General features: G+C 46.2%; 1 long non-coding RNA gene across 1 annotated transcript; it reads right to left on the reverse strand.

The window, feature by feature from the left end:
- Positions 1 to 22,182: 22,182 nt before the first annotated feature.
- LOC146402934 (uncharacterized) lies at positions 22,183 to 25,232 on the reverse strand. Its single transcript, XR_014808152.1, has 2 exons — positions 24,427 to 25,232; positions 22,183 to 23,543 (listed from the first exon to the last, which is right to left on the reverse strand). It is a non-coding gene; the product is annotated as an uncharacterized LOC146402934 (long non-coding RNA).
- Between the last annotated feature and the right edge of the window lie 338 nt (positions 25,233 to 25,570).

Consider the following 25,570-nt stretch of genomic DNA (forward strand, 5'->3'; position numbering starts at 1 on the left):
CTGAGAATCAAAAGAAATATACTGCTGATTTGACTGAAGTTGTTCCAGGCTTAATTGCAGTCGAAGGGAAAAGTGAAATTTTTCCATCTCCTGGTCCTCTTTGCTTTCCCCATACCCTGACCCTAATCTATTCATTCTGGAAAAATAAGAGCTTGCTCAGCAAAAGGAAGATGGAGTTTCACTTCGCTTTCCTCCATCCTTCCCAATGCAGGAGGGAACTGAGCTCTACTGAGTCCCTGCTCTGTGCCTGCTCCTTTATCTACATTGAGCCTTCACTGCAATGCATACCTCTACAAGGAACCCACTGTTTTCTCCATTTTAAAGTTGAAACAACCAAGGCTTAGAGAGCTTAGATGAGTTTGTTAAGGTCCTACAGCTCAGCTAATATTATGTGTGACTGACCAAGTGAGGACTGTGGTCCTCTTATTGTCTGGTACCAGAGCCTATGCTCTTTCCACCTGACCCACTGCCTTCCTATGAGCCACAGATCTGGTTCACAGAGTGGCTTTCAAAACAATGGGATAGTAGAAGCTCCACTTTATTTATTTATTTATTTATTTTCCTTTTTAGGGCCACACCTGAGGCATATGGAAGTTCCCAGGCTAGGGTCAAACTGGAGCTGCAGCTGCCAGCCTAGGCCACAGCCACATCAAAACCAGACAACATCTGCAACCCAAGCCACAGCTCATGGCAATGCCGGATCCTTAAACCACTGATTGAGGCCAGGGATCAAAACTGCATCCTCATGGATACTAGTCAAGTTCATAACCCACTGAGCCACAACAGGAACTCCCAGAGCCCCATTTAACCATCCCTTCATCCAACAGATAATCACTGGGTACCACGGTATGGTAGTCATTATTCTGGGCACTGGGCATAACAGGCAACCCCTGCCCTTGTGTAATTCACATTCTGTGGGTGGAACAACTTGGTGTGAGCAACGATCCGGGAGCCAGACTCCCAAGATCACCTCTTAACCTGCCACTTGGCAAGCTGTGTGACTTTGGACATGTGACCTAACTTCTCTATACCTTGGTTTCTTCATCTGAATAGAGGGACGAATAGTAGTATCTCCCTTTACAATTGTGAAGAGCACTAAATTAGCTGATATTTACAAAGCATTTGGAGTTTATGAGTATTGTTAAAATAAATGGTGGGGGAACATGGGCAGTAACGAAGTAAGACATGCAGTATGTTGCATGGTAGTAAGTGTGAAGATGTACAGTCAGTCGAGGGCGAAGACAGATTATGTTGATGATGACTGTGCAAGTTGAGGGTGGCTAGGGGAGGCTGCACTGAGTAGGGCTCCTTTAAACAGAGACCTGAAGGTCAGTGAGATGACCAGAGCCATGCCTGAGCCTTTCATGATGTTCAGAAGATACCGAAGGATGCTTAATTATGAATGTCACTCCCTTCAAATTATAAATGTAGCGTCTGCTTAACAAATTACAACCTTATATTGTGATACAGTCATCCTGTCACGTGGTCTCAGAGTCCAGAGAAAAGGTCCTGCGCCTTGAGGAATAAGGTCATTTCTGGAATAGTCCTTTACAACAGGAACAAAATTATTAAAGTAAATTATGGTTTTAAGGTACATTCACATTCCTTATCTCATAGATAAAGGTACCCCAGGTGGCTCCAGGGCCCATGTACAGTGTGCCCAGGTTCTGCCCTTGACTGTCTCTTGGACTACACCTGGCTGAAGTTCTTTGGTCTCAGGAGTGAAGGTGGGTGCCAGGGGAGCCTGAGTGAAAAGGGTCAAGTCTAGCCTACCGCCCTGGCCATATGGAAACATTGTCTCCAAGGGCTTTTTAGATGCTGGAATGCTGGGAGAACAATTTCATTTCATCGTATCTGCCCTGTGCTGCCTGAGAATTACCTTTATGCTTCCATGACCCAGAATTTAGGCATGTGTTTAACTTCATGCTTGGGACTGCGATGTGAAGAACACTAGCCGGGGAGGCTGGAGACAAGTGTTCCCACTCGTCTCTGCTATGAACTCCCAAGAGTCTGTGTAAATCACAACTTCTGGCTCTCATGTCTCTGTCTATAAAATGAGAACGTCAGAGGGGAAATCACACACACACATAAACACACACACACTCTGCTTTTTATTTATTGCTGGTCTTCTCTGGATCAGACGCATGACACATATCATCTCATTTTAAAGTCACAACAGTGCTGAGTTATTTCCGGAAGTAGTGAGAAGAGGCAGAGCAGGGCTGGCTCAGAGACCTGACTCCGGCCATTAAGTTGTGATTACTTGGGCTTTCTAAGAATCTTCCCAGGACTGTGACTCCCTGATTTCAGAGACTGTAGGGCCTTTCTGGGAAAGTCACCCTGTCCCCTTGAGTATTTCTTTCCTATAGTCTGAGTTGCAGAAAAACTCTCTTTTCCTCTGTGTTGAGCTCATGGGTTTTAGCCTAGCTCTAAAGACCCTCTGGCAAGGGGTCAAAAACAAGGAGAGACTGGCATGCAAGTGACAGAGAAGCTGTCCAAGGCCATCGTCCATTTCATCATCTTGCCCCTGGAGGCAGACCAGACTAAACACAGAAATAGAGCTTCAGAGGAGAAGCCAGAAGCCTCCCCAAAGTGACTCACACTCAGCTTCATGAGAAGCCTGGGTCTCCCAGGGATCAGAAGTCATCTTGAGCCCATCCTGTGGAAGTCTTTTTCCCAGGGTGAAGTAGAAGCAGGAAGGACAGAGATGTCTCAAGGAGACACTGTGTGTGTGAGCGTGGCACAGCCTCTAATTCTCCAAGTGACCTCGGGCAAATTGCTCTCTCCATTACGATGCAAAGCACTGGAGCCACTGTAGGGTTAGCAGGCAGCCTAGGGTTTGGGAGTGAGGCAGAATGGGTTTGGATCCCAATTCTGTCACTTATCAGGGGCATACAAGATGCGACCTTTCAGTCAAGGCACTTGGTGTCTAGCCTGGAGCTCCTTGGCCCTAATCTTGAATCTGGATCAGAAGACCAAGCATCAGCCTGGAGCAAAGGGAACATCCCACTGTACCTCCACTCCATACCAGCCATGGACTCGTAGGGAATCAGTTAACTTCTCTGGGCCCCGGCTTCCTCATCTATAAAATGCATATGGTGTAATAAAGGTCACTGTGAGAATTAAGGCTCATGTATCAAAAGTGCCTCATACACAGTAGGCCCTCAAAATCTATTAGGACTCCTTCACTGCCCATCTCCACTCACATTATCCAAGAAATGCTCCTGGACCACGTCTGACCCCACACCAATTGGGGAACTGGTCTTTTATAAACCAGACTGCCGTCAGGGATTGGTTTGCACATTCTCTCTATAGACTAACTTACCCAAGATTAGAAACAGAGGAGAACAAGCCAGGGTTCTGTGCCCACTCAGTGGAGGTGTAGAGGGGTCTTGCATCACCATGGGTATGCCACAGAAGGAGGATGTGGATATAACAGGGCAATTCAATAATGCCACAGCCCAACGGTGTTGCTCTCATAAAAAAGCAGAAATCAGACCCACTCTGAGTCCAGGAATCAGAGAGCTTTGCCATGTTAATATCCCAAATCTAGGGCTTTCACATATTCAAATGAAAGGATGAGGCTTCCCTCCACCACTTTCTGCTTCACTTTTTTTTTTCTTTTTGTACCTGACTCAGGCAGAACAAGGCACAAAGGAGTTCAAAAAGTCATGCCTATCTTGTTAACATTTTCATTTTCAGTTGAGACCCAGACAAGTCAGAGAAGAAACAGGCTTATCAGATGCCTTCTTTCAATGGGCAGAGCAAGTGACATGTGCTGGTAGTAAGAAAAACAGACACTGTTCTGCCCCATGGAGTTGAGATTCTAGGGCAGAGTCAAAATCAAGTGTGGTCCACTGGTAATTCGAATACACCTCCTTATCGCATTGACTACCTCACCGGTGAATTTATGTCAGGACTTGCTTGGGCTTCCCACCTGCCAGAAGGAGAGGAGACCCCCTCCCCTGCCCCCAACCATCCAAGTGTGGAATCATGCCACAGTGTCACAGGGGCTCTGACTAGATGTTTGGGTGAGGTCCTATCATGGGCAGTAAACAGAGGGGACCAGTTATTCTAGGGGACCAGGGAAACCAGGGGGAGTTTTGAAAGATGAGTGGGTACTCACAGACAGCCAAAGATGAAGGAAGGGAAGTACAGACAAAGGTCCCTCATGAACAAAGACCTGGAGGTGAGAACGAGGAACAAGAAGAAGTTCAGTCACGATTAAGGCTCAGGATCTGAGGGGTAGAGCAGGTATGAAGGGTTTCCCAACATTTACTGAGGATCTGAATTATGCTCAACTCTGTCTCTTACGTGGCTTTATGTGGTCCTCACCACCTCTCCAAGTTGCGTAGTTATCCCCATTTCACAGATGTGGAAACTGAGGCTCATGGTGGAGTAAGAATTGCCAAAGGTCACAAAATTGAATTGGCATCTCAAACCTAGATCTGTCAGACAGCAGAATCCATGCAATAGCTACTCTGTGTTGTCACTTTCAGTATGAGCCCACCTTTATACTTTCAGCAAATATCATTGAGCCCTGATAGGTGTCAGGCACTGTTCTAGTCTAGGGATACAGCAGCCAACCATACAAGGCCCCTAAATGAGCTTCCACTCAAATGGAGGGAGAAAGGGGTGTGGGGAGGAGGCAGCTGAATAAATGTCCGTGGTAATTTTGGATGAACTAAGTGGTATTAAAAAAAATAAAATAATGGGAATGCAAGTGGCTGTTGGTTGGAGTGGAGAGGCTGGAGGGAGGGCAAACTTTCCCTAGGGTGGTTGGGGAAAGGTTTCTGAGGAAGTGACATTAAAGTAAGACCTGAATGATAAAAAGAAGGCAAACAGGCAAAAATGGAGAGATCTGGGGATATGTGCTGCAATCAGAAAGAAGTGCAAAGGTCCTGGGGTGGGCACCAGCATTTGTGTGTTCAAGGGACAGAAAGCAGGCCAGTGTGGCTAGAACAGAGGAAGCCAAAGATATACATAATAGGAGATGAGGTCAGGAGGATAGAGAAGAGCCAGTTTGTGTGGTTCAGAGAATATAGTTAGTCCTTCATGAAGAAGACTTAAAGGACAGAATGTGGAACAAGGCAGGGGTTTTACCACCATGAGTTAGAAGGGTGGTTTTCCTTGGGGAGTCAGCCTGGAGCAAAGGTAATATCCCCACCGTACCTCATCCCCGACTGTGTGGCCATGGGCAAGTGACTTACCTTCTCTGGACTTCAGCCTCCTTCTGTATAAAGAGGAGGTTATACTACTCTTTATATAGAGCTGGAGTGAGGCTAGATACCAAGCACTGGCCCATCCCCATGTCCCTGTTAGAGAGTTAATAGAAAATTCCCCAGGGCTCCGTGGGGCATCCAGCATGTTCTTGAAACTAGTCATTAGAAGGACCTAGGCAATCACTTGCTTAATAAACAGATCACCTGTCCACCCCAACAGCGGCAGTTCTCCCTAAGCAGTACCCCCCAGAGTCTGTACACTTAAAACTAGTGGGTGGGTTCTACAGTGGAGCTGGTTTAGAGGCAGTCTTTGAATATCCCAAAACAAGATTCCACACTTGGATGTGAGTTCTAAAAATAGCCTCATGTTGTTGAGAGTAGTGCTTCTCAAACTTTCTGTGTATGCAAATCACTTGAGATCTGGTTAAAAGGCAGCTTCTGTTTCAGTAGGTCTAGGATGGGGCCTGAGAAACTGCTTTTCTTACAAGTTCCCAGAGGATGCAGGTCCATGGACCACACTTTAAGTAGCAAGGACCTAGAGCCAAGTGTCTTCCACAGCCCCGACAATGTTGAATCTGCCAGAGAAAGCAGCAGCCTGCTTCTAGTAATTTATTATTGAATTCTTTAGACAAAATAAATGTTCATAGAGTGGGTCCTATGCCCTAGGCACTAGGAAGCAAGGAGGATTTCAGTGGGACATGAGGCAGGGTTTGCCCTCTCAGAATAGGTATCCTAGTAGCAGATAGCCAAATAAGCGAGTAAATAGGAAAGCCTGAGTGCCAGGCCTGAGTGTCCAGGGTGTTAAGGGAGCATAGAGCTGGAGAGGGTCAGAGAAGACCTTGTGAATGAGGGGACATTTAGGCAGAGAGAGCTAACTCTGAGAAGTCAGGGGTGGAGGTGTTAAGCAAGCAAAGGGAACAGCTTTGCCGAGAGCAAGGCTACCCAGAGAGAGAGAAGCACAACCTTGATTCAAATAGGGTCTGTCTGATCCAAGATTTGCTCTTGCTCGTATCTTCCATGCCACATGAATCAAGTCTTGCAAAAGAGAAGCTGCCACCTGTCCCTCCCCGGCGATGTCAGAACAGCTGGCCCCAGAGTGGAAAGATATCCGGGGAACAGAGGCCGAGGCATCACCTGACAGGCATGGCAATTACGAAATCTGCCTCTGCACCAAACACGTTGCACCATCAACACTGTCCAGGCTTTGCTTCAAGTGTCCTTCCTCCCGAAGACTCGTGACTGGGAAGTGAGATCGCCCTCCAATCGCTGCTAAGAATAGCTCTTACTTTTTTTTTTAACCACAATGAACTTTGAAACTAGGGTGGTGGTGGCCAGTCACATCAGCTGGTTATCCCTTGGTTGAAGTTCACCAGAAAGCAAAAGTCCAGTGACCTGGGGGTTCCAGGATTCTATAAGGTGAAAGAAGACAGAAATTCACCTGAAACAAGCACCCTTTACATGGCAGAGAGGATACACACCTTCTTTCAAGTAAGAAGAGGTGGCTCAGAGAAACATGGTATGAAACTCTGAATGCATGTGACTTTGGGCAAGTCACATACCTCCGTCAATCTCAGTTTTCTCCTCCATTTAATTGGGGCTGAACATCTATCTACCTTACCTACCTTACAAACACAACATTCATAAAATACTTAGCTCAGTGACCAGTATATTGTAAGCACTCAGTATGTAAGAAGGAAAGAGATTCAGAAAAGTTAAGTGATTTCTCTAGTTTCCAAAGCAGTTAAGCGTAACTCAAATTTGAAATTAAGTCTCCTTGTGAAGCCCAGGACCTTTCTCCAATTTTCCCTTCTCTCCTTATGTTAGAATTTTACGCTTTTCATTTGACTTTGTAGGGCTTCCCATTAGACTGAGCAAATACATTCTCCTGTCCAGTGATATTGGGCTTTATCATGGGCAAAGGAATGATGGACAAAAGGGGGAAATGACGGCATGGCAGTTCTGGGCTGAAATTTTAAGAGGTATTACCTGTTTCATTACATTTTTGTCTGCTTACTTGCTCATTTACCATGCAAGGAGTAACCAGAGGCTACCTTTCACCCTAGCTCACAGGATGAGACAAATGCAACAGACCCACACCTGACCCACAGCCCCAGTTAAGCTGAAGCTGGAACCCAAGCTACCCAGCCAACCCACAAACCCAAGAGTGAGAAGAAAAAAATTTTTTATTTTATTTTATTTTATTTATTTATTTATTTTTTTTTTTGCTTTTTTAGGGTCACCCCCATGGCATATGGAAGTTCCCAGGCTAGGGGTTGAATCAGAGCTATAGGTGCCAGCCTACACAGCCACAGCAACGTGGGATCTGAGCAGTGTCTGTGACCTACGCCACAGCTCAGGACAATGCCAGATCCTTAACCCACTGAGTGAGGCCAGGGATTGAACCCGTATCTTCATGGATCCTAATCAGGTTTGTTAACCACTGAGCCATAAAAGGAACTCCCAAGAAAAAATTCTTATAGTTGTAAGTGACTGAGTCTTGGGTGGCTTGTTACCTAGCATTATTGCAGCAATAGCTGACTCATACACCTCCATGAATGAATACAGCCAAGCCAGGGCCCCTCCACCTTTGTCTGCCTGTGAGAACCTGCTAGACCCCCTCTCCACCGTCCTTTGGGTCCCAGCTACACTTAACTGAGAGACCTTGTCTCCAACGGTATTCTGAGATCTTTACTTGTGCACGTTTCTTTTTCTTATTTTGGACACTGAGCTGCTTTGGGGTAGGGAACTGCCTTTTGCATCCCCAGACCTCCAGCGCCGAGCACAGTGCCTGGTACAAAATAGGCTGTCAGTAAATATGAGCTGACTTTTAACTAAACTAAATGGAGTGGCCCCAAATATCATCAAGGGCTAAAGTATTTTAAAGTACTCTTTCTACATTGTTTTTAAAAAGGGTCTTGAGGCTAAATACATAAATAATAAAGAGATACACTTTGAAAAATACGTCTACATAAACACATATGTAGGCAAACAAACTTATGCCAAACACAACTGGGAGCTTTCTGCAGACTAGTCTCCCATTTAAGGCCTGTAATTTCCCTCTTGGCCGACACTGGCTTTGGCTTGGACTGTGTTTCACAGACTCCTGGCAGGCAGCCTGCTGGGTTTGTGTTTAGATTTTTTTTTTCCTTTCATCAGGCCTGAAACTGAAGCCACAGACCTTTCTGAAACCTTCTCTTAGCTGTAGCTGTCATGCTTCAGGTCACCTGCTTATCCCTCCCAGGTCATGTGGATCCATAATGTGTCCAGAGGTCCAGGGACAAGCTGGCAAGCAGTGGAGTCCCTTCCAGAAGGAGACAAAGGAAGGCAGAGGAGGAACCAACGAGTCCGGAAAGTACGACCCAGACCAGGCCTCCACCCTCCCAGAGCCAACTGTATCTGATGGCCTAGCCTGCTGGTCAGCTTCTGGCATCAAAGAGGTAGGGACCCTGGAGGGGAACTGAGGCCCATGAAAACAAAACAAAATAAGCGAAGTTGTGCTGGTGACATGGGCGAAGCTTATATGCACCTAAGTCCTGGGGGAGCTCTAGGGTCAGACACAGGTCATATTTAGATCCTGGCTCTTCCAATATCTCCTGGGCCAGTGACTTAACTCTCTGAACCCAATTTCCTCATCCATGAACTGGATTGCACCTACCTCGCAGGCCAGTGTCAAGATTACATGAGTTCATACACGTGATGGGCCAAGCACTTTGTAGAAAATTAATCTGCGGTGAGTTTTGTTTTCACAACAGACCTTTCAATCTGTCGGGACGTGTCCAGTCTTATCTGCTCCCCATTCCATCTGCAGTGCAGTCTCCTCTGTGGCTGCCTCTCCAGCCTGTGCTTGCAGGGTCTCAGGGCAGCCTGCCCCCTTATAGAGAGATTCTCATTACTAGAAAGTTCTACCTCAGTCTGACCCTGAAGAGAATCTAACAGTGATCTCTCTGGAGCTTTCACTCATGGCCCCTTTCCACTCAAGGGCCAGTAAAAACGAGTCTACACCCTCACCCTCAGTGCAACCTTCTCTGTAGGCAAGGATAGCTCTCAGGCCCTTCTTGAGGTGCCTCCAGAATTCTTCAAGGCTTTACACACACACACACACACACACACACACACACACACACACACACGCGCGCGCGCACACGCATGTGGTGTCTAGGCAATTACAAGGACTACACAGAAACAAATAAGGGACATATAGCCCAAACTTGGAAGGTCCAGGAGGCTTCTTAGAGGAAGGTAGTTGAGAGTGAATAGTTGCTATGAATTGGTTGTGCAAAGCCCTGCAGCTACTAGTGAAGAAATAGACTCTCTGCCCTGGCAGTGGGTGATGGTTGATGCCTCTAGCTAGACATCATTGTTGAATTTGTGTTGATTTTCTACTATTCAAATGCCTCTTTCCGGGCCCAGTTTCCTCAGTAGGCTTGGCCCAGTACTTCCAAGGGATGTTTTTCCATTCCCTTCTTACGCAGACAGAGAAGCCAGGTTTGTGTCCAGGCTCTGCCACTCACAAGCTGGGCGACCCAAGCCCAGTCAGATCACCTCTCTGAGCCTCCATTTCCACACTGGAAAATGGAGAAGACACTGCCTACGCCCAGGGCTGGCGTGTGGATGGAACAAGATCTCACAAAGGAAAAGTTGCCCAGCATGGAGATGATGTTTGTCAGATGTTTTCTTTCCTTTTGTGCTTGATAAGATGACACAGCCTGATCTGATAGCAACACTCCATTGATAGTGTTATAACAGCATATTCCTTCAAAGGCACTTGCACCTGAATTTCTGAATATCGAGCCAGTCCATAACCCTCTCTTATGGCCCCTGAGGCTCTCCTTGATGGGGCACCTGCTTCCTCTGCAGCCCCACATGCAGACTAGTGGGCACTCTTGAAGGCAAGTGGCTCCAATCCCTCTGGATGGGTGCCCTCTTAAAGGACACCAAGATTAAGTGCCCGGCTCTTGGCTAAGGTCTCTTTGAGGAACAATGGAGAGTTTCCTTGGGAGAATCGACCAGAATCATGGCAGGGAACAAAGTGCATGCAGAAGGGCTGAACAGCAAAAAAATCTAAGGGAAGGACTCTGTTTGGGGCTGAGACTGGGGCTAAGGAAACCAGCAAGGAAGGTCAAGACACCCTGGGGGGTAGGGCAGCAGGCAGCCCACACCCCCCCCAGGGGTCAGTCAAAGAGAAGGGACACATGTTCTGGAAGGCCAGAGAGCTGACGCCCTGGGGAGCAGCAGCCGGGGCACTGTGGCTCTCTGGGTCACAGCCAATGCCAGACTTTGAAAGAAAGGAACAGACAAAGGGAGGGACAGACACCTGACCTCTGCCTCTTCCCACACTCCTCTTGCCTGCTGCTATAGATTTCCTTTGGCTAGACGCAGCTATAATTTAGAGTCCAGGGGAACCTCGGCGATGTTCTTCTTAGGGGTTAACCTGCTGGGGCGCAGAACATGTGGAGCGAGCAGAAAAATTGGTGGGACAGGAATGATCACAGAAAGAAATTACCAACAAAACAGTAATCCTGGCATCCTACAGGGACAATGAGCACAGCTGACCCTAAGAGGGCTAGCTCTTCCCCAAGAAAGAGAATTCCATGTAAGGGGAAGCGGGAAGCTGGCTAACAGGCAGCTTTCCCAGCCAGGCCACAGTGTTCACACAGCAACCAGATCCTGTGCCCAGCGCATCTGCCAGAGTAGTTCACATGGCCACAGACATCTCAGACCTTGGCCCACGCACAGCTGTAGAGGGCAAAGTGTTGTTCTATGATCCTGGACCTCACCCATCTTCACTGCTCCTTCCCCAGGACCTGGGCAGGCAAGAGGGGACTTTGGAGCCACCCATGAGAGAGGCAGAAATGATTCAGATCCAATCATAAAAATAATGATGAGAAAAATAGTGAAAACATGGGAGTTCCCGTCATGGCTCAGCAGAAACGAACCCAACTAGTATCAAATGAGGATGCAGGTTCGATCACTGGCCCCACTCAGTGGGTTAAAGATCTGGCATTGCTGTAAGCTCGGGTGTAGGTCGCAGATGCGGCTTGGAGGCCTGTGTTGCTGTGGATGTAGGCCAGGGGCTGCAGGGAACTAGCCTGGGGAACCTCCATATGCTGCAGGTGTGGCCCTAAAAAGCCAAAAAAAAAGAGCTTCCCCCCCCCAAAAAAAAAGAAGGAAGAAAGGAAAGAAGGAAGGAAGGAAGAAAGGAAAGAAGGGAAAATAATATGTTATATGTCAACAAGGTGTTGTTGTTCTCACGGTAACAACCACACAGTGAAGTCCTTCTCATGGGCTAGAGATCATGTTTATTCTCTCAGGTTATACATAATCTCCAAACTCTAGGAGGTGGTGGCCATTAATGTTCCCATTTAAAAGGTGACGGTAAGACCTAGAAGAGTTAAGCAGATGACTGAGGTCACTCAAGTCAAGCCCAGGTTGGCTGGCTGCAAGGACAGGCTGCTGACTACCGCAGGGGACAGTCCTCAAAGCCACCGAGAGCCGCAGATGAGTGGGAGAGGGATGCATGATTCATGCAACCCCTCATGGTCAAGGGGTCCATTGGAGCTCACCTTCCAGGGTGGTCCTATAGCCCTTGCCAGTCCCCGTGCCATCCTGGGCACACCCAGCCTTCTCTTGCCCTGGGCCTTTGCACAGGCTGCTTCCTTTGCCTGGAACACCGCCTTTGTCAATGGCCCTTTAGTCGATCCCCTCGTGACATGATTAAATCCACCTTGGTTTACGACTGCTTGCTCCACAAAGCCCTGCAGCAAGTCATAGATCACAGCCACTTGTCCTTCCCCCCTACAGGACTCAGCCCTCCGTACCGGTCCTGAGTGTTGGCCTGTTTCCCCTCCCATCCTGCCAGCCCTGCAAAGGCCGACACACACCTGCTTGGCTTACTCCTGTGTCCTGAGAGCCCAGCCTAGCATCTGGCACGTAACTGGTGCATGGTAACATGTGGCAAAGGCAGTCGGATGCTGGCACAGACTCGGCCACCCAGAGCCTGGAGCACCACGCTGCAGCCCACACACGGAGAACTGCACCCACTGCTGCAGAGCAAGGGGGAAGGGAGTGTCCCTCCCAGGATGTGAGGTGAGAGCAGCCAGGACCTCAGGAGGGACTCCTCCAGCGAGGGTCACTAAGCTGAGATCCACACATGGAAGCCTTCTGGTGGAACAAAAGAAGGGAAAGGTGTTCCAGGCAGAAGGAATAGCATGTGCAAAAGTTCAAGGCAATGAAAATGCATGGTAGGGGTGTTCCCCTTTTGGCTCAGTGGTAATGAACCTGACTAGCATCCATGAGGATACGTGTTTGATCCCTGGCCTCGCTCTGTGCATTAAGGATCTGGCATTGCTGTGAGCTGTGGTGTAAGTCACAAACACCACTTGGATCCTGTGTTGCTGCGGCTGTGGTGTAGGCGGGCAGATGCTGCACCGATTCACCTCCTAGCCTGAGAACTTCCATGTGCTGCAGGTGTGGCCCTAAAAAAGCAAACAAAGAAAGTGCATGGTGGGTCCCTGGGAGTGACTGACAGGAGGGGCCGTGGGAGGGGACACCTAGAAGGTTCCTAGCACCTAAGCCTTTGACATGGTCCAAATGAAACGCTCAGTACAATGCTAGAGAAAAGAACAAATCCAATCCTCCCAGGCTATTCACTTCCTCCCCACCCAAGCCTGCTCTTGGCAACTCCTCACCACAGAGGGACTGGTTTCTGAGAACAGCTTGAGGCAGAAGTCCTCGGGGGTGGTTCTGCTTGATCAGGATCCAGACCACCAGGGGGAAGGAGGGCAGAGGCCATGTTCTAAGTGCTTTAAGTCTTTAATCTCTACTCACTTGGTCTCTACAATACCCTGCGTAGTAGATTCTATTATTACACCAATTTTACAGATGGGGAAACCAAGCAACAAGAGGTTAAGAGCTGCCTAGTATCTCACAGATAGTACACTGAGCAATGCAACTGGGGTCTGAATGCAAGCAAACTGCCTCCAGGGACCTGCCCCACTGCCTTGTCCCCCTGTGAGGCACTTACTGGGAAGACCCACAGTATAGGTGTTTTACATGCAGACCTCACCCCATCTTCCCATCAGCCCTGAGATGTGTCACTGATGGCCCCTATTTTAGAGCCAGGGACAGCCTCATTTAGGTGAAAGTTTCACACTTAGGAGAAGGAACCTCCTGACCCAAGTGCAAACGTTGGCTTGAACCTTGTTTCAAGCCTCAGTCGAGAGACCGGTCTGTGGGGAATAAGCCAGTCCTGAGAACCACGCAGGTTTCCTGCCTCATTGCCCCAGCTCAGGCCCAGGGAGCCTGGATTGTCAGAAGAGGCAGTTTAGACAGCTCAGGGTTAAGGTTGGTGGCCAGGAGTTTCCTTCTTTGAGCTGCTAGAGGTAACCTGGGATGGGTCTGGTCTGGAGACATTCCTAGAATCAAAACCCTGCCACTTCTCCCAACCCCTGACTAGCTCGATGACCTTGGGCAAATGCTTTAACTTCTGTGCCTTCACTTCCCCATGTGTAAAATGGGGGAGGTAATATCTCCCTTGTAGAACTCTTATAAAGATTAGGAGTTCCCTTTGTGGCTCAGTGGTTAATGAACCCAACTAGGATCCATGAGGATGAGAGTTTGATCCCTGGCCTTGATCAGTGGATTAAGGATCTGGTGTTGCCGTGAGCTATGATATAGGTTGCAGGTGTGGCTTGGTTGTGGTGTAGGCCAGCAGCTGTAGGTCCGATTCAACCCCTAGCCTAGGAACCTCCATATGCCACAGGTGTGGCCCTAAAAAACAAAAACAAAACAAAACAAAACAAAAAAAATTATATGAAATGTGAAATGGGTACCTAAAGCCCCTAATCCATGCCTGGTATGTAATCATGATGATATTAATATTAAAAAGAATAATAGAGGCTCACAGAAGGAATTGGCCCAAGGTCATGCCCAGTGCGCCTTCTGCCCATACTCTTCTTTGTCGAGCCTCTACTTCCATGGATGACTCCAGCTCTCTGGTAGTTCCTGTGGGTTAAAACCAGAGTCCAGAGGCCTCTTTGGACCCTCTCCCTGGCAGCCCCGCTCCCAGCCACCTCCAGGGCAGGTGGCTGGCAACTACTTAGTGACATGTAAGTCTATGTCTCTCCTCTGGGCCAACTCAAGAACCAGAGGCTAGCACATTTCCCATGGCTTCAGAGGAACTCAGTGAATGTTGTTGAATGAATGCGGGCAGGCACCCTCCAATCATGTTCCTTCTTCATCCTCTCTTTCCCTGGAAAAGATTCTCTAATCCTGAGATAACTTCAAATGCCTCCTCATGTCAGGCACATACAAAACCCTCTGCTGCTGGCCCGTGTAGTCCCATCTGCCTGGCTGACGAACCACCCCCATCATATTCTCCTGTGTCCTTCATAATGCTCGTCATGCACCTGCCTTTGCTTATTCTGTTCCCTGTGCTGGGGATGCCCTTCCCTTCCCTCCCAGGCCCCCTTGGCAAATTTCTAGTCATCATTCAAAATACGTTTTATTCATTCCACAAATATGTATTGAATGCCCACGATATGCCAGGTACTGTTCTAGACCTTGAGGCTATGTCAAGGAGCAAAATAGAAGTTCCTGGGCAATGAGGCCTACAGCCTACTGACCACCTGGGAGCAGAAGCTTCTAAGTTGGTTAGAGATGGGGTGGGGGAAAGTACCCAGAGCTCCAGCAACCCCCTCCTGGAGAACCCTTTTCCCTAATCCCCCTCCATTCTCAGATAGCTGTGGCCTGCTTCCTGGTGACCCCTCTGTACCAGGACACAGACTATAAGGGTCTATTTACATGTCTGTTGGTCAGAAGAGATGGGATGAAGATGGAGGAATAGAAGGACTGGAGCTCAACTTCTCCTAAAAACAACAATATTCACAACTAAAGGCTGAGCAATCTTCAACCAAATGGACCAGAAACTTTCAAAAAGATATCCTAATCCAGAGGACAAAGAGGAGGCCACATCAAGTGGTAGGAGGGGCAATTACATGATATAAACAACCCCATACCTCCCGGGTGGGATGCCCCACAGACTGGAAACTAACTGGTTCACAGAGACTCACCTATAGGAGTGAGAGTTCTGAGCCCCACATCAAACTCTAACGTGTGGGTATCTGGCACTGGGAGAAAGAGCCCCTGGAGCATCTGGCATTGAAGGCCAGTGGGGCTTGTGTGCAGGAGCTCCACGGGACTGAGGGAAATGGAGACCCCATTCTTGAAAGGTGCACACAGACATTCACATGCACTGGGTCCCAGGGCAAAGCAAAGTCTCCATAGGAATCGGGGTCAAACCTGACTGTAGCTCTTGGAGGACATCCTGGGAAAACAGGCGTGAATGTGGCTTGTTGTGAGGGAAGGACATTGGAAGCAAAGCTCTCGGGAATATTCAGCAGCCTGGCTTTCTCTGGAGGTGGCCATTTTGGGAAAATCTGGCCCCACACATCAGTCAGTGCTGAGAAACCCCAGGGCAAACAACAATCTAGGTGGGATCACAGCCCCACCCCTCAGTAAACAGGCTACCTAAAGACCCCTTAGGCACACAGCCACCTCTAGTCCCATCCAGAGACAAAGCCCCACCCACCAGAGGGATTAGAATCAACTCCATGTACCAGTGGGCAGGCATCAGTCCCTTCCATCAGGAAGCCTACAGCAAGCCCCCATACCAACTTCAGCCACAAGGGGAGCAGACACGAGAAGTAAAAAGATCACCACACCAAAAACCTATTAAAATGAAGACAGAGAACTATAACTCAGATGAGGGAGAAAGAAAAAAACCCAGAAAAACAGCTAAGTGATCCAGAGATTCTCAGCCTCCAGGAAAAAGACTTTAAACTGTTGATGCTGAAGATGATGCAAGACATTGGAAATAAACTGGAGGCAAAGATGGATAAGTTACAGGAAACACTGAGCAAAGAGATACAAGATATAAAACTTAAACAAGAAGAGATGCAAAATACAATAACTGAAGTAAAAAAAAAATCGCTAGAAGCAGCTAACTGCAGAACACAGGATGCAGAAGAATGAATAAGTGAGGTGGAGGACAGCAGATTAGTACAAATTACGAATGCGGAACAGAGAAGAGAAAAAAGATTGAAAACAAATGAGGAGGGTCTCAGAGAACTCTGGGACAATGTTAAATGCTCCAACATCCATATTATAGGGGTGCCAGAAGGAGAAGAGAGAGAGAAGGGGACAGAAAAAATATTCCAAGAGATAATAGCCGAAAACTTCCCTAACATGGGAAAGGAACCACTCACTCAAATCCAGGAAGTACAACGAGTACCATAATAAATAAACCCAAGGAGGAATACACCGAGACACATACTAATCAAACTGACCAAAATTAAAGACAGAGAGAAAATCCTGAAAGCAGCTAGGGAAAAGAAAGAGATAACATACAAGGGAACCCCGATAAGGTTATCGGCATATTTTTCAGCAGAAACTCTGCAGGCCAGAAGGGAGTGGTGTGATATACTTAACGTGATGAAAGGAAAAAACCTCCAACCAAGATTACTCTACCCAGCAAGGCTCTCCTTCAGATTTGAAGAAGAAATCAAAACCTTCACAGATAAGCAAAAGCTGAGAGAACTCAGCAACACTAAACCAGCCTTACAACAAATACTAAAGGAACTTCTCTAGGCAGAAAAGAAAAGACAGCAACAGGAAACAATTCCATAAATGACAAGGCTCACCAGTAAAGGTATATATACAGTAAAGATACGAAATCATCCATGCACAATTATGCCACCAAAATCAGAAATCATGAGAAGAGGTGGGGACAAATGCAGGACACTGGAGATGAACTTGCAATTAAGAGAACAACAACTTAAAACAATCTCATATACATATAGACTCTTGTATCAAAACTTCAGAATAACTGCAAACCAAAAATCTACAATAGATACACAAACAAAGAAAAATCAACTCAAATACAACACTAAAGATAGTCATCAAACCAGAAGAGGGAAGAACAAGAGAAGAAGGGAAGAAAAAAGAGCAAAAAAACCAAATCCAAAGCAATTAATAAAATGACAATAAGAACATACATATCAATAATTACCTTAAATGTGAATGGACTAAACGCCCCAACCAAAAGACATAGACTGGCTGAATGGATACAAAAACAAGACCCATATATATGCTGTCTTCAAGAGACCCACTTCACTTCTAGGGACACATACAAAATGAAAGTGAGAGAATGGAAGAAAATATTTCATGCAAATGGGGATCAAAAGAAAGCTGGAGTAGCAATACTCACATCAGACAAAATAGACTTTAAATGAAGAATATTTTAAGGGACAAAGAAGGACATTACATAATGATCAAAGGATCAATCCAAGAAGATATGACAATTTAAATATGTACGCACCCAACATAGGATCACCACAATATATAAAGCAAGTGCTAAAAACCTTAAAAGGAGAAATTGACAATAACACAACAATAGTGGGGGCCTTTAACACCCCACTTACAGCAATGGACAGATCAACCAGACAGAAAATCAATAATGATGCATTAAACCAGAAGGACTTAATAGATATTTATAGGACATTCCATCCAAAAGCAACAGAATACACATTCTTCTCAAGGGCACATGGAACATTCTCTAAGATTGATCACATCCTGGGCTACAAATCCAACCTCAGTAACTTTAAGAAAATTGAAATCATATCAAGCATCTTTTCTGACCACAACACTATATGACTGGAAATCAACAACAAGAAAAAACCTGCAAGAAACACAATCACGTGGGGACTAAACAACATGCTACTAAACAACCAATGGATCACTGAAGAAATCAAAGAGGAAATTAAAAAATACCTAGAAGCAAATGACAACAAAGATATGACACTCTAAAACCTATGGGATGCAGCAAAAGCCATTCTAAGAGGAAAGTTTATAGCAATACAAGCCCACCTCAGGAAACAAGAAAAAGCTCAAACAAGCTAACTTTAAATCTAAAGCAGCTCGAGAGAGAAGAACAGACAAGACCTAAAGCTAGCAGAGGAAAGAAATCATAAAGATCAAAGCAGAAATCAATGAAATAGAAACAAAGAAAACCATAGAAAAGATCAATGAAACAAAAAGCTGGTTCTTTGAAAAGATCAACAAAATTGATAAACCCCTAGCCAGACTTATCAAGCAAAAAAGAGAGAGGACTCAAATCAGTGAAATTAGAAATGATAAAGGAGAAGTAACAACAGACATCACAGAAATACAAAGTATCATAAGAGACTACTCTATGCAACTATATGCCAATAAAACGGAAAACCTAGAAGAAATGGACAAATTCTTAGAAAAGTACAATCTTCTAAGACTAAACCAAGATGAAATAGCAAAGATGAATGGACCAATCACAAGAACTGAAATTGAAACTGTGATTAAAAAACTTCCAACAAACAAAAGTCCAGGACCAGATGGCTTCACAGGTGAATTCTATCAAACATTTAGAGAAGAGCTAACACCTCTCCTTCTGAAACTATTTCAAAAAATTGCAGAGGAAGGGATATGCCCAAACTCATTCCATGAGGCCACCATCACCCTGATACCAAAACCAGACAAAGATACCACAAAAAAAGAAAACTACAGGCAAAAATCCTCAACAAAATACTAGCAAACTGAATCCAACAATACATTAAAAGGATTGTACATCATGATCAAGTGGGATTTATCCCAGGGATGCAAGTGTTCATCAATATCCTCAAATCAATCAGTGTGATACACCACATTAACAAACTGAAGAATAAAAACCATATATGATCCTCTCAATAGACACGGAAAAAGCCTTTGACAAAATCCAACACCCATTTCTGAGAAAAACCCTTCAGAAAGTGGGCATAGAGGGAACCTACCTCAACATAATAAAGGCCACATTGACAAACCCACAGTGAACATCATTCTCAATGGTGAAAAGCTGAAAGAATTCCTGCTGAGATCAGGAGCAAGACAAGGATGTCCGCTCTCGTCACTACTCTTCAACATAGTTTTGGAAGTCCTAGCCACAGCAATCAGAGAAGTAAAAGAGATAAAAGGAATCCAAATTGGAAAGGAAGAAGTAAAAGTATCACTATTTGCAGATGACATGATACTATACCTAGAAAATCCTAAAGACTCTACCAGAAAACTGTTAGAGCTCATCCATGAATTTGGCAAAGTTGCAGGATACAAAATTAATACACAGAAATTGACAGAATTTCTATACACTAACAATGAAAGAGCAGAAAGAGAAATTACAGAAGCAATCCCATTTACCACTGCATCCAAAAGAATAAAATACCTAGGAGTAAACCTACCTAAAGAGACAAAAGACCTGTACTCTGAAAGCTATTTGACACTGATGAAAGAAATCAAAGATGACACAAATAGATGGAAAGATATACCATGCTCGTGGATTGGAAGAGTTAATATTATCAAAATGACTATACTACCTAAGGCAATATACAGATCAATGCAATCCCTATCAAATTACCAAGGACATTTTTCACAGAACTCAGACAAAATATTTTAAAGTTTGTTTGGAAGCACAAAAGACCCAGACTAGCCAAAGACATCCTGAAAAAGAAAAATGGAGCTGGAGAAATCAGGCTCCCTGGCTTCAGACTATACTACAAAGCAACAGTCATCAAAACTGTATGTTACTGGCACAAAGACAGAAATATAGATCAGTGGAACAGGATAGAAAGCCCAGAATTAAACCCCCGCACCTACGGCCAACTAATCTATGACAAAGGAGGCAAGAATATACAATGGAAAAAAGGACAGCTTGTTCAATAAGTGGTGCTGGGAAAACTGGACAGCCACATGGAAAAGAATGAAATAAACCCATACACTAAAGTAAACTCAAAATGGATTAAAGACCTAGATATAAGACCAGACACTATAAAACTCTCAGAGGAAAACATAGGCCAAACACTCTCTGACATAAACGACAGCAACATCTTCTCAGATCCATCTCTTAGAGTATTGACAATAAAAACAAAAATAAACAAATGGGACCTAATCAAACTTCAGAGTTTCTGCAAAGCAAAGGAAACCCTAAACAAAATGAAAAGACAACCCACAGAATGGGAGAAAATCTTTGCAAGTGAATCCACTGACAAGGGATTAATCTCCAAAATTTATAAACACCCTCTGCAGCTCCATACCAAAAAAACAACCCCATCAAAAAATGGGCAGAAGATCTAAACAGACAGTTCTCCAAAGAAGACATACAGATGGCTGAGAAACACATTAAAAGATGTTCAACATCACTCATTATTAGAGAAATGCAAATCAAAACCACGATGAGGTACCACCTTACACCAGCCAGAATGGCCATCATCCAAAAGTCTACAAACAGTAAGTGCTGGAGAGGATGTGGAGAAAAAGGAACCCTAGTACACTGTTGGTGGGAATATAAATTGGTGCGACCACTCTGGAAAACAGTATGGAGATTCTTCAGAAAACTAAAAATAGAATTACCATTTGATATAGCAGTCCCACTCCTGGGCATCTATCCAGAGAAAACCATGATTCACAAAGACACATGTACTCCAATGTTCATTGCAGCACTATTTGCAATAGCCAAGACATGGAAACCACCTAAATGCCCATCGACAGAGGAATGGATCAAGAAGATGTGGTATGTATACACAATGGAATATTACTCAGCCATTAAAAGGAAAGAAATACCAGCATTTTTAGCAACATGGATGGACCTAGAAATTATCATACTAAGTGAGGTCAGCCATACAATGAGACACCAACATCAAATGCTTTCACTGACATGTGGAATCTGAAAAAAGGACAGACGGAACGTCTTTGCAGAACAGATGCTGACTCACAGACATTGAAAAACTTTTGGTCTCCAGAGGAGACAGTTTGGGGGATGGGGGATGTGCTTGGGCTGTGGGATGGAAATCCTGTGAAATTGGATTGTTATGATTATACAACTACAGATGTGATAAATTCATTTGAGTAATAAAAAAAATTTAAAAAGTCTGGACATGTTAAACAAACAAACATATCTGTTGGTCAGAGATGCCCAGGACTGTGTAGTATCTGTGTCATGGTGTCTGAAGTTTGTTCCTTGGAGGGAAGGAAGAAGAGGAAAGAGGGAGAGATGCCCAAGAGTTGGAACAGGGGAGTTTCCGGGAGGAGGTGGGGCTGGAAAAGACAGTGACACCGTAGGCAGATGAGAACTTATTTCTCCCACACCCACAGAGGTCACACCATGGCCTGGATTCTGCCTCAGGTCTTGAAACGACCAAAACCTGGTGCTAAACTTTTCCACCCTATTGGCCTAGATGTTCAGCATTTAGCATGCTTCTATAGCTCCCAGATCCCTGGTGGCTCTCAGCCTACCCCCCCACCCCGCCCCCAGTCGCTGGGGGAATCAGTCAGCCTCACCCAGGAGCCAGATGTGGTGGAACAAGAAGAAAATTAACTATCAGGTCTTTCACACAGAGGGGATCTCATTTAATGCCCCTGCCTCTTCACAGTGGTATGATTAACGCCCTTTACAGCTGAAAAAAACTAGAGGTCAGAGGTTAAGTAATGTGCTCTCAGTCGCCCGCTGGTGGTAGAGCCCAGATGCACACTCAGAGACTGCACACCTAATTTCAGTCCAAGTTCTAGAGCCCAGGCTAGAGGCTCCCAGCCTCTGCACCACGGACACATGGGCCAGCTGTCCTGTGCCTCATGGGATATCTGACAGCCTCTCTGCCCTCAACTCACTAGATGCCAGTAGTACCCTCACCTCCCTCCCCCCCTCCCTGTGCACACCAATTATGATAACCAAAAATGTTTCCGGACTTTGCCGCATATCACCCCAAGGCAAAATCTCCCTGCTGGTCTCCTCCCAGCTGAGCCACTGGAACAAGCCCGGAGGCCTCTCTAGGAATTGCCATCCTGACTGCCCCCACCCCTCAATAAAACACCCTAGGCGATTAGTCTCCAATCACTCAACAACTCATGGGGGGGGGGCAGGTAGCAACTTTATTATATTTATTTTAAGACAATTTAATTTTATCCAAGATGAGTTAATCTTTACGAGGATTTGCTGTATGGTTGAATACATCTATGCTTTTAAGCAAATACAAAGAATGCGGGCATGTCTAATATTATTTACTGAGAGAGACGAGAAATCACAAAGGTTTAGAGACACCCCGCCCCCCCCCCACTCTATGGTCCCCAGGTTCCTGTGAGGGACCTGTTCTTCGTGGGACCACAGGAAGAGCCCTCTGCAGTGTTGCAATGCCAGAGACCTTTTTTCTCTCTGAGCATCAGTTTCTCTATCTCTTAAATGGAGACAGGAAAGTACCTATCTCATAAGGTGGTGTTAGGGACCAATCATGCAGGCACAGCACTTAGCACCATATAGAAAATACTTAGAAATATTCTTTTTTTTTTTTTTTGGCTGTCCATGCCAGTGCCCATGCCAGGGATTGAACCCCAGCTACAGTAGTGACGACACCAGATGCTCAACCCACTAGACTGCCAGAACTTCAGAAATGTTCTATTTTATATACAGATGAAAACACTTAGACTACAGAATGTTCCAAAATTATCCTTAGATCTTAGACTCATAGCAAAGCCCAAATTCAAAGCCATGGGTTCACCGTGGTCCACCTTGCAGCACTTGTCAAATTCCTCTAGAATTTAGTTGAACAAATAAACCAGTTCCCAGTCCCATTTCACGTTATACCTTTCTGTCAGCTTTCATTTATACTTTCCTTGGGGAATATAAAATGCAAAGTTCTTACTCCAAAGATAAGTGTTCATTATAATTTGTTAAAGGAATGAATAAATGAATGAATGAACAATGAACAAAGGCAGTTTCTGTTTGGGGGTCAAACCTCAGTCAGATTCCCCCGCCCCATAAATTGCAAAAGTGCTCGGGAAAGGGTACTGTCACAGCCCTGTAGAATGTTCCTTCAAAACTGGCATCACAGTTTATAACAGAGTGATTATCAGTTTCTCCCTGGCCTAACCACCCCCACCCTCCCCCACTACAGACCACAATCTCCACAAAGTCAGAATGTGTCCTTTCTGCTCTCTGTCATATCCTGGCTCCCTGCACCTGTCTGCGGTCCAGGTGTACGCACTACATGAGAGCTGATAGAACATGTGTGTCCATAAAGTAAGATGTCATCCCAGTGTCTCCAGCTTTTCATAGATGAGGCCTGGAGGTCAGAAGTGCCTTGGCCATGGTCTCCCAGCCAGCCTGCATCATGACCAGGTCTGCTGCTATGCCAACTCCCTTCTCCCTCCCTTCCCTTCATCAGGAAGATGAGGGCTGTGGCACTTCCAGTGCTCAGACTCCCAGGTGGATCTCTAAAGAGAAAGGAGAGGAAATGCCTCAGTAAATCCCCACGGACACTGCTGATGATACATGGCAGTAGAAAGGAACCCTCCAGACCACACCAAGGCCATGCTCGGAACTTGAACCAGCCCCTACCCTCTGCGTCCCCGACCCATGACTCAGTTGGTAAGTGCTTTGCAAATGAACAGGCATCGCAGGAAGGAGAAACCAGTTGCTGCACCCCAGCTCTGGCCTCACCCAAACCACGCAGCCTCCCTTCCTCAGCCCATGCATCCACCATCCCTCCATCCACACTGATGTAGCCAGCGACGGTCATCGGTCAGCGATGCCGCTTGCTCCTTGCGTGACTGGGGGCAAAGTTCTTAACATCGCTATGCCTCAGTACTCTTTCCGTAAAGTGGGCACAGTAATAGTACTCATCTCAGAGTTGCTAAGAGAATTTGAATTCATATATGTAAATGGCTTGGAGTGGTGCCTGGCACACAGTGCGTGCTATGAAGCATGGGTTTCTACGTCTCTGTGCTAGGCACTGAGAATACACTGCACTATCTCTCCGGCCTCTCTACTGTATCCCCTCTTTTGTTATTATGGATGCATGCCAGGGCTCCTAGCAAATACCCACTCCTCCCCTGGGTTCCACATCCCATCTCATCTCATGTACTCAAGGCCAGTGCTCCAGTGATTCTCTCCTTTTTGTCTCCCCCACTATCAATTTCTACCTTTAGAATTGATATTTCTCATCAGCATAAGAATGTCCTGTGATCACACACACACACATACACACACAACCTCCTCTGGAGCCCACATCCTCTTCCAGCTACCATTTTGCTAATTTGCCCCTTTGCATGTCAAAGATACTCAAAAAAAAAAAAAAGAGTTGAATACACATCCTACTTCCAAATCCTCTCCTCTCTCTTGCTCTCGGAGTCACTCTGGTCAAATTCCCACTACCCTCCAACACCCCTTCAAAAGTAGTCTTTTTCAAGTCACAGCAACCTTGCACCAAATATCCGATGGTCAAATCACAGGCTGGACCTTAGTGGAGCAGGCAGCAGCACATGACACACTATTCACCACCTCCATGAAGCTCCTTGCCCTTGGCTTCTGTGATCAACAGTCTCTTGATCCCCCTTCTTTCTGGGTGGTTTCTCCTCAGCTCCCTTTGCTGGTTCCTCCACATCTTCCCAAAATTTTGCAGGAGACCCAGGTCTCAGTCCTCAGTCCTCTGTGATCTCCTGCAGCCTCCTGGCTTCAAACACCATCTCTCTGCTGTTGGCTCCCAAATGTCTGCCTCTGCCCGGCCTCTCTCCTGTCAGCTCAACACCTCCAACCCACGTCTTGAGGCATCACCCATTGCCTAAAACGTCTTGATGTTTACAGCAATCAACTTCCTGACTCCTACCTCGCCAAACACCCCAGAACCACTTCTCTCGCCATCTCTCCCTCTTGGCTAATGACAGCTCAGTCTTTCCATTTGTTGGGGTCCAAATCCTTGGAGTCTTTCTTCACTCCTCTGTTTCACACTGCCTTTCTAATCTGTCAGCAGATATTGCTGGTTCTTCCCTCAAAAGAGGTTCAGAGTGTGACCAAGTCTTCCCACCTCGGCCACCCAAGTCTGGGTACCATCACCTCTCCGCTGAGTCGTCATCACATCTTCACAAGGAGTCTTCTCGCTTCCACCCTTGCTCCCTCAGCTGTTTGCAACACAGTCCCCAGAGAAATCCTGCTAACTCGAGGCAGATCACGTGACTCCTCTCCTCAAAGGCCTCCCATGGCCCCCATTCAAAAAGAATAAAGGGCAGAGTCAGCACAGAAGTCCCTAAGGACCTGTAGGACCTGTCCCCGCCCCCCCCCCAATCACTCCTGGCTGCTTCTGAGCCCTGCCTGGGCGCTGTGCCTTTGCAGGCCATGCACAGGCTGGTGGGCTCCCCCTCACATCTTTGCCCCAGGCCACCTTCTCAGTGAGGCCCTACCATCTGCTTGGATGTGTGCCTCTTCACCCCTCGCCCCCTCTCCGCTGCTCAGCTCCCCCCTTCCT

The sequence above is a fragment of the Sus scrofa genome, chromosome 6 (assembly GCF_054392235.1).
Source record: "Sus scrofa isolate SSC_HxYL_T2T_F1_AM1 chromosome 6, Sscrofa_HxYL_maternal_Yorkshire_Landrace_v2.0, whole genome shotgun sequence".
In the NCBI taxonomy this organism is placed as follows: domain Eukaryota; kingdom Metazoa; phylum Chordata; class Mammalia; order Artiodactyla; family Suidae; genus Sus; species Sus scrofa.